Source organism: Ipomoea nil, unplaced genomic scaffold (genome assembly GCF_001879475.1).
Source record: "Ipomoea nil cultivar Tokyo-kokei standard unplaced genomic scaffold, Asagao_1.1 scaffold0980, whole genome shotgun sequence".
Lineage (NCBI taxonomy): Eukaryota > Viridiplantae > Streptophyta > Magnoliopsida > Solanales > Convolvulaceae > Ipomoea > Ipomoea nil.
In genome coordinates this window covers 3,006,371-3,013,495 of record NW_017617408.1, presented here as the reverse complement: position 1 = coordinate 3,013,495, position 7,125 = coordinate 3,006,371, and the positions used below count along the sequence as shown (strand labels likewise).

Below are 7,125 nucleotides of genomic sequence, written 5' to 3'. Positions count from 1 at the left end.
AATCTCTCTCTGTTTTCTTCATTCACCGGCATTCCGCCCTCATCCGACTCTCGACCTCGGCCCTCGGCTACTCCGGTTCTTCGCCCTCATCCGACTCTCGACCCTTTTGTTTAAATTAAAAAAAAATTCCCAGAAAATTTGACCCTGGTTAGGAAGAAAATGCTGGTGAAAATTTGATTACGAAGAACTGATCGCTGTTGCTAGGTATTAAGAGAAAAAGAGGTAAACATATTTGCTATGGACTCTTTTGAACAATATTAGTAGAAGCATAAACTACAGATAAGAGAAAAAGAGGTAAACATATTTGCTATGGACTCTTTTGAACAATATTAGTAGACGCAAAAACTACAGATCAGACATTTTGAGTATATAGAAAGTAGCATGTACATGCTATGAGAAAATCTAAATTCCATCAAAGACCTAGTATTTTAGTCAAATACACCAAGTTGAAAATCTAAATTCCATCAATGACCTAGTATTTGTCACTACACCAAGTTGAAAATCTAAATTCCATCAAAGACCTAGTATTTGTCACTACACCAAGTTTTTTTTTCTACCTTGTGCAATACAATCTCATAGAAAACTAAAATGAATATCTGACTTAGATTATTTTTCTTTCCTCTTGCCTCCTATTGTAGTGGTTCCTTTCAATTTTCTTCATGAATGTTAAATATAATGATTTACTTTTGCTTCTAAATCTGACCATACTCTTTGATGATTTCAGGTCTCAATGGAGTTTGAAACCTTCATCAAAAGTGTTTCTAACAGTACTGTATATGCTCTTGAAACCTTTAAAGAAGGTTTCCTATCAGTTTTGCCTCTCTGAGTCCACTTTTTCGCCATAACAAATTAGAAACACAATAAAAAGTTATCAAAATATCATTTGCATAAATATAAAAACTAATGGACGAAAATTGTCCGACGGGGTAAATATTATATTAATAATAAAAAAAAGTGTTGTTTTACAATTTTTTTTTTTAAAAAAAAGATAATATTATTGAAAGAAAGAATAGATTACAAATTATTTAAAACCTCTATGTAGACTTACATTAGTAGTAGAGAAATAATTACTTTGTGATTCGTGTAATTTAAGACTAAATCTCTACATAATCTCAAGTCATACCTTATATGATTATTGACATTGTTTATTTACACATAATATGGCTCCAATTGGGTACATAATGTATCGAGTGGTTGGTTATTAATTTATAAAGAAAAATAATCAAATGGTAGAATTACATATTAGTATAAATTTATGTAAAAGTATAAATTTATGTAACCAAAGCCAATTCATTAATATAAATTTAACTAACCCAACCCCACAACACAAGTGTAAAGAGAAAAGAGAATATCAATCAAAGTTTATTCGACAATTTTGATGCTTCTTTAAATAGAGTTTATTTCATTTGTATAAATTCTCCCAAATTTGGTGTATTTATAATATTTATAAAAAAATAATATTTATAATATTTATAATAGAGTTTTCAAAAATAATATTTATAATATTTTTTGTGTATGACTTTAACTAACTAAAGGCAAATGATGATATTACATTCTAGGAAAGAATGATATTACATTTTAGGCCATTATATAAAACTAAATAGTACCTATGCTTTTACCAATGCATAAGTTTAGTGTGCTAATTTCACACATGCAATTGTTTCAAAGTAAGGTAATATCAACAACGTCTTTCCCTCATTTTTCTGGTAACTCCATAGCTTCCATCCAACAACCAACAATGTCCTGCTCTAGTTTGCTCCGTAGCAATTCTACTGCTCTCTCCAATGACAAAGCCAAAATGCTAATTATTTAACTGTAAAGCCAAGAAATTACAAAAAAAAAAAAAAAAAAAAAAAACTAATGAAATATTGCATACACCACTCTTGAAATAGGAATGAAGAACACTACATTTTTTTAAAACAAACACCCACCATATACAGCCACCCAGCCACTCAGCAACTCTTTGCTGCAAAGTATGCCCATATAAGCTGCCTGCATGCTTTTCCAAACCTCAACAAACAGCTCACCTTAAAAAATAGATAAGCATGCTTTACCAAAAGTTGTGGCTTTATTTTATATATATATATATATATATATATATATATATATATATATATATATATATAAAATATACACATAGTATGAATATATATAACTATAAAAATATGCAATGATATGATGTGTGTGTACGTGTAACCTATCTAAGAAGCATAATGAATATATATTATAAAATAAAATATAAAAATAGAGTATGAAGGATCTGGAAGCTTATCCCCCACCTTGTCGCAGTCTCGCCCATCACGCCTCAATCCTCTTCTACTCATTTCTTATCTTCATTCTTGCTCTTTCTCTGTCTCTCTCTATCTCTCTCTATCTCTCAGATGGTTGAGTATTGCTTAGCCACTCTCAATACATCAGAAATTTGACAATCATACTACTGTAAATCTAAGCTAACAGTGAAGACGAAGGCTGGGACCATCATCGCTGTAAGTATAATCTATCTATCAAATGTATTTAATTCGTTTAATTTAGCCAAAAAAATTGTAGATTTATCTGTATGAATTTTTTGAACTCAAAGTCTGAGAAGGCATTATCTATGAATATCTTAAACGATCTTGAGCAATAGGTTCACTTAATCGTCTGTCTAAGATTTTTTTTTTTACTTTAAATTGTGAAATGCATGCGTTGGTAGCCTATTTTATTTCACGACAGCGTACTTATTCTATGATTATTTTTCTTGATTATTGTAGATCGATGAGTTTTTTCTTTCTTCTCTTTACCACAAATGCTTCTTAACTGTTTTCTTCCTGTTTTGTTTTGACATTTTGCAGAATGAGAAGCTTAAAAAAGGCGTTTGAAGAAAGATTGTTCAAATAAGTAGATTTCGTATATAGTAATGTCTACTGAATACTGAATAAAGAAGTAAAATTGTATTTACCTTTGTTTTCATCCTAAGATTTCCGCTTACTTTGTCAATTTCTTCATCTCTTGAACTGTTGAAGTAGAATTTGAGCTGATTATTGCTTCTATTTGATTAGAACTGTCTGAATGGTTGTTCTCTTTATAGCTGACATTGAGAATTGCTATTATTGATTATTCATCGGAATTCTAACAGGCTCATGACTATTTATGACAAAACCTTTTGCTTTTTACTTTGGAAATTGTAAGGCTGAAACTTTTTATTTATGATAACTTACTTTGGAAATTGTAAGGCTGAAACTTTTTATTTATGATAACTTACTTTTCTTGAAACACTAAATTAGATTTGAAAATTGAAATTTAAATAATTATTTTGTTGTCAAGCAAATCAGGAAAAAAGCCACGAAATAAATGAAAAAAAAAAAAAACTGAAGTTTAACATCCTAATGTTCAAAACTACGTAGTTTTATATGGGCGGGAAAATGCAACAATTTGATTGGCCATGGCTATATGGCTTTAATATATAAAATAAAATGAATGATTTATTAAACATGCTTTAAAAAGATTCCAGGCTAGACAAAACTAAATGTAGGCATAGGCTTGAGCCTAAAAAAATCCTACAAATGGACTTAGGTCCAGACTTTAGATTTTCCTAACAGGTCAAGCCTAATTTTTTAAAGCCTGACTCGATCTGGTCTATTTCTACCCTTAGCCCCACATATATTCATAGTTCACCAGTATAATTAGTTGGTGACTTTTCCACATATATTCATAGTTCACCAGTATAATTAGTTGGTGACTTTTCCTAGGTATTTTATCATCACCACATCGACAGACGACACTCTTATTGACACAGGCTTCTGTACGTTCATCATAAATTGCCTTATTAATATCATTGTTCCCTTTATTTGATTCATACTGCTTTTATTGCTGAGATTCCATCATTATTTCATGTACCATGGTCCACACATTTGTGTGAAACATAAATAAAAGATACTGTTAGTCCCGAAAGGGTGGCGAGAAGTCTAGAGGGGGGGTGAATAGACTTCTCTAACTTTTTAACTTCTTTAGCAACAACACTTTGGTAATTTCAACTCTAAGTAACAAGCATAAACAAGTGTAACAACTTAGAGTGTGCACAACGGAAAATGTAACGGCAAAGTGTTAAGCTTTAATTGTGTAGTGCTCAAAGAGAGATTCTATACATGCATCACGTTAGAAACACTTGATATAGATTAAGGATGATGTACGTAAAATTTCACTTGCATGCAAACGAGGGAACTATCAAACCCAGACAGATAAAGATGCGCGATAAATCGTAACGGGTTAGTTCACGGTTGATATAAGCATGCACGAAATTAAGTGAGCAGTAAGTAAATAGAGAGAGAGAGATTTATAGTGGTTCAGAGGTGGTGTGATCCTCCTAGTCCACTCTTCTCCTTTCACTCCAATGAGGAAATTTACTATTCTTCGTTCACCCAGATACAATAGTGGATAAGTGCCCAGCGACACTTCTCCGAGTGCTTCGCACAAAGCTACACTCCACCAAGGTTTGCCGCAAGATCCTCTTGTTACTCCGCCTTCCCGAGTACTTCGCACCAAGCTGTACTCCTACACCACGAGAACTACGCACTAAGCTACGCTCTCACCGGGTTTTCACAAGCTCCCCTTGTTACTTTACCCTTTACAACCGAGTGCTACGCACAAAGCTACACTCTAACTGGGTTTTTCACTCTCTCCAGTCACTCTACCCCTTTTCTACACTCAGTAGAAGATTTACAATAGAGATAAAATTTTTCTCTCACTCAGACTTGAATTTAATCGTGTATAGCTCAATATATCACTTGATGATTGATTGGATAATTTTCTTTGTTGTTCAAGTGTTTTCTGAATCTCTGTTTGTCTTCAAGTCTGCTTGGGCATTTTATAGCCAATGAAAGATATTTGCCCGTTGATCAACTTTCGATCTCGATCGTCCATTTTGAATTGTAGTTGATCAAATAATTTTGCCAACTTGGTCTGCAAAATCATTTCGCCGTCTATCAGAAGATTTTGAGTAATCTTGTCGTTGCTCTCCTTTAATCTGACAAAGTTTTTCTTTGGGGTAGCCTCCAAATTTGAACTTCTCTGGCATGACTTTTGTTGAATTATTGATCTGATGTGCCAAGTTGATCAAACAATTTATCTGCTGATTCTTGCTTGAGTATTAAAAAGATTTCCAGAAACAGCTTAAAGAATGTTTCTGTCTAACTATTTTGTCACGATGATGTCATAGCTCCTTTGATGATGTCATGTCCCAATAGTATATCATGTCACGATGATGTCATAGCTCCTTTGATGATGTCATGTCCCAATAGTATATCATGTTCCACCTTATATCATGAACTAGTCTCATGTTAGGCTACTTTCATGATCTTCATATCATGTGTTTATAAAATTACTTTGGGTGGGAGTTGAACTATAGATCATTTGGTTTGCTTTGCCAAGCTTCTTCCATCTCAAATAGGTAACCAATTGATACATCTTAAGACTTAAATTCTTTTGTCTTATCTCTTCACGTGGGTTTCACAAGCCATACCACACTGTGATGTCATCATCCAATAGTAGTGACGTCATCATCCGATATATCTTACTATCATGTTATAAAAATGTTTCTTCATGATAGTTCTACCCAATATCACCTCCTGATATCTTCTTTGTGATATTACTTCCCGATATCAATACTTCATGATAGCATTTCTTCTTTACACAAAAAACGCTTAACTGTGGATCATCTCGCATCAAGCATGCTTCAATAAGTCTTCTACCATCTTGTCCATCTCAACCTTTGATGACTTGATGCTTAATAAATATCTTAAGCTATGATCCCGCTTTTGTAACACCCCCATTTCTTAAACTACATAAACTGTCGAAAATACGTACAATTTTTTTCTTTGTTGAAAACATATATAATTGCGGAAGCAAAATAAAACCAAAAGAAACGGAGAGTGCTACCGCCACGTACAGGAATTTCTGTTATACCCAAACGCTAAGGCTAAAAACAGCTAACTAAAATAACTCAAGGTATGAACTAGTACATGAACAACTAACAATTCAACTGTCTAACTAATAAATGATATCTCTAGGTGGTTCGCTCATTCTCATGCCCAATGCTCATGCAAGAGTTCCTGCAAAAACAATTAAAGAATAGAAAACAAAGAAACACACAAATTCAGCATTAAGCTTGTAAGATCTACTTCACCCCGTAAAATGTTTTGCACATAACATGCAACACATAGGAGCAGATAGTTTGCATCTAGAATGACCCCTTAAACATTTTTATTCTCATCAACAAACCAATAATCTTTAACTTTAACCATTTGAAATACATATTGAGGAAATCACACATCCAAATACAAAAATATCCATAAAAACTTCTAGCAAAACGACTAAGGCATTGCCTATCCATAATCCAAAAATCATTCAACCATTATTCTTTCCTCAAGATTCCCATATAACCTTTATCAACATTTCCATACACCCATAACCTCAAAACATTTCATAACATCCTCATTACTCAATTCCTTAAATCATAATCATAATGTAATCACCAAAATAATTTCCAATAATAACCAAATAAAGTTTCCATTTAAACTCTCAAAATAATAACCAAAGAGATCATTTCAATCTCTCAACATAACCTCAAAATAGTATTACCAAAGAGAGAATTTCAATCTCTCAATTTATCTCTTTCCAGAAGAACATCTTCCAATAATACATTTAAATTTCTCAAAATCAATCACACTTGATATATATAAATTGCCAAGAAGAAATGGGTACCAAATGGAGGATTTTCAAATTCTCAAAAAAATGATTTTCATAAACAGGGAGTTTTCACGGCTCCCTAGTGAGTCAGATTTTACATCACTGCTCACCCCTCAAAACAACAGGGAAGTTAATATAAAACCCCCAAGTGAGTCAGTATATCTCAACTGCTCACTCCACAAAACAGAGAGTTTTTAGGCTCCCTAGCTAGTGAGTCGGTATATTCCAACCGCTCACTTCACAAAAACACCAGATGACACCACTTTCCATTGACAAAATATATATATCTAAAACCTCAAAAGTTCACCACTTAAAGCAAAATCTTTCCACCCAAATAATACTTTCAACTTTACACCTGAATCTATAACATTTGTACCAATATTTCCAAACATCCTATTAACC

The 7,125-nt window shown here is 32.8% G+C and overlaps 2 long non-coding RNA genes across 2 annotated transcripts; one reads left to right on the top strand and one right to left on the bottom strand.

The window, feature by feature from the left end:
• Positions 1-1,560: 1,560 nt before the first annotated feature.
• On the bottom strand, positions 1,561-2,324 carry LOC109179791. The gene is made up of 3 exons (XR_002053974.1): positions 2,280-2,324; positions 1,932-2,027; positions 1,561-1,813 (listed from the first exon to the last, which is right to left on the bottom strand). It is a non-coding gene; the product is annotated as an uncharacterized LOC109179791 (long non-coding RNA).
• Positions 2,296-3,025, top strand: LOC109179792. The gene is made up of 2 exons (XR_002053975.1): positions 2,296-2,486; positions 2,832-3,025. It is a non-coding gene; the product is annotated as an uncharacterized LOC109179792 (long non-coding RNA).
• The last annotated feature ends 4,100 nt before the right edge of the window (positions 3,026-7,125 follow it).